A 2,921-nucleotide genomic window follows, 5' to 3' on the forward strand; every position below is an offset into this window, starting at 1 on the left:
GCGGATCTTACAAGAAAGGAAATTAAAGAAGGTCAGTATGCGTTTCTGCCTGGTATTTTTTTAGCTTTTAGTACGTCTGAAACGAGCGATGAGATAATTCTCGTCGAAAATCTCGGTCGAAAATAATGATTGCATAAGCTGATATCGCCTCCGACATAATTTGCGGGAAAATTAATTTGAATTTTGTATTATGTTCATATTATACAATATTTCGTCGCTGTTTATATTTTATTATGTAAAAAAGCGAAATATATAGTATATATATATATATATATATATATATATATATATATCTCGCTCATCGCCAATTTTACCACCCGTTGTCATCTATCGCGCTGCGTTGTCACTATAGCGCTTGCATTGTCGCATCATTTACGTTCATACATCCATCATGGCTCGTCAACATTGATCTATATCTTTTAAGATTATTATGCTATATATATATATACATATATGAATATTATGTATGTTGTACGATATATAACTACTACGATTATTCTGTGATACACCACATTACGGGGCTTTATCACACACGACACGCGCATACCGCATCAGAGTTGCCACGAATAACTAGTTGTTATTGTCTATAGCGTGTTACCGTTGAGGTAATCCACTATGTAATTGTTATTGGATTCGGAATATACGATTATGGCATCTCTTTTAGCCACACAAAACGTTTACGCCACACCGACCCACTACATGACATCCGGAAATACGGCTTCTTCTCAACAGACAGACTTTTTGTCTGGATAATCGCATCCCCAAGTTTTTACGGGATAGATTCACCTCATACAGAACTCAACATTAAAACGGCACTGTAAATCTGAGTCAATCATTGGTTGGTCAACTGAAATGTTGAGAGAGGAAATTCCATGATCAACATTTTCTGCATTGTCTTTCGAGATAGGAAATACTTAGACTAACGTCTAATTTTTCTCGTTAATTTTTCTCGTTTTTGCAAAATGCGTTATTTACTTCATAATACCTTGGCAAAACCAAAGAGTTTATATATATACGCGCGCGCACACACACACACACACACATACACGCATGCACGCACACACGCGCGCGTGTATGTATGCGTGTGTGTGCTGTGTGTGTCTGTGTATATGTATATAGGATGTTTTACAAGGAAAGGGTTACGAGCTTCTAAGACTCTAAATTTTAGAAAGTCGTAAATTTCTTTCTCGAAACATCCCGTATAACACAGAAATACCTTGGCTGGAAGTTTAATATATATCCAAAGTGAGAGCTATTCTATATATATATAAACATATATTTATATATTTACAATGTGCCGCTGGCTGGTCCAGCTAAATAAATAACGGGTAATTCCTTATTGCCAAGTTATATTCTTAATTCCAAAGTGTTTGAGTCTTCATCTCAGAACGAACCTCATTTAAGTTTCATAGCGCTTAGATTAATATAAATAAAGTTATATATAGATTTTAACATCAAACGTTGTTACTTTTTAACATGTATTTCTAAGAAATGGAAATCTATTTGCGCGCGCTAGCATTTGTTTACTAGGATAAGCAATACTTTTTGCGCATTGTTAGATAACATTTTCACAGATAATAATCTGCATAATTGTTCCATTATTTATATAGAACTTTTAGTCTAATTATTTCCTCTTTTAAGGCGATCATCAGTTGACTACGATTAAAATCTCTATATATATGTGTGTGTATATGTGTATATTTTACTTTAGTCTCATTTAATCGGACTTGTCATTGGAATTTATTATTACGTGCCTTTTGGGAGAAAGTATAGTGTGAGCGTTTGCTTTCTGGAAATGACGTGAACGCTCGTTCGTTTAAAATCCCTTCCATAAGTCTTTTATTTGTGCATGAGCGTTTCTTCGATTGTTTCCCCTCGCTACGCGCGAGACTTTTTATTAATACAATTTCGTATATTTTAATGATTTAATAATTTTGATTTATCAGAAATATTGATTATTTGATTATAGTCGTTGATACGAGAACCGTTTTAATTAATATCTTAGAAAATCTGGATTATTAGCCTTGATTATTACATCACATATTTTTGGGTTCTGTGTGGTAGAAGAGGTGTTTGTAAAGGAACGCTGGAAAATCTCCGTCTATGACGAAATGCGAGTCAAATGGGAAATTTTAATGAATCTTGAAGCTTTCTCACGGAGAAGCTAATAGGTCATTGGATGTATTAGGATCGGTTAAAAAAATTTTCAGACAAACCTATTGCGTTTCCGCAATCGAATTTAATCGAAGGACAAGATATCTGCTACGAGGTTTTTATAATCATTCTTTCTGCGGGAGTAGGTAAAATATAGGAAGGGGTGATACGAGCTAGGTGATCAATAATGGGTTTAGTTAAAATGATTATTGAAATATTAGCTATATAGCGTTAATTGAAATATATAACTGTACATGAGTATGTATGTATGTATGATGTGTATATATATATATATATATATATATATATATATTTGTGTATGTGTGTATGTATGTATGTATATACACACACGCATATAATTCATAACTGGGAGGTGTTGGCCCACCGTTCTTTAAACAATGACTTGTATATTTATAAATATTGCATAACGGGAATAATTATTATAATAATATATTATGCAGATATACACACACACACACACACACACACACCACACACACATATGTGTGTGTATATGGATATGTATATGTATATGTGTATATATATATATATATATATATATATATATATACATATATACACATATATATTATACAAAAAAAAGATACATTATAGATTATTACAAAAAAAAAGGAAATGTTAAACAAATTAACGTGTATAGACATATGTATATATGTATATATACATACACATATATATATATATATATGTTAATATAAATGTAATATATATACATTTATATATATGTATATATGTATATATATATA

General features: G+C 31.7%; 1 protein-coding gene across 4 annotated transcripts in view; it reads left to right on the forward strand.

Annotated features, from left to right (window-relative positions):
* LOC105448089 (RNA-binding protein Nova-1) overlaps positions 1–2,921 on the forward strand; it is a 21,397-nt gene that overhangs the window by 13,297 nt on the left and 5,179 nt on the right. The window lies entirely within an intron of this gene.

Source organism: Wasmannia auropunctata, unplaced genomic scaffold (assembly GCF_000956235.1).
Source record: "Wasmannia auropunctata unplaced genomic scaffold, wasmannia.A_1.0 LD336116.1, whole genome shotgun sequence".
Classification (NCBI taxonomy): Eukaryota; Metazoa; Arthropoda; class Insecta; order Hymenoptera; family Formicidae; genus Wasmannia; species Wasmannia auropunctata.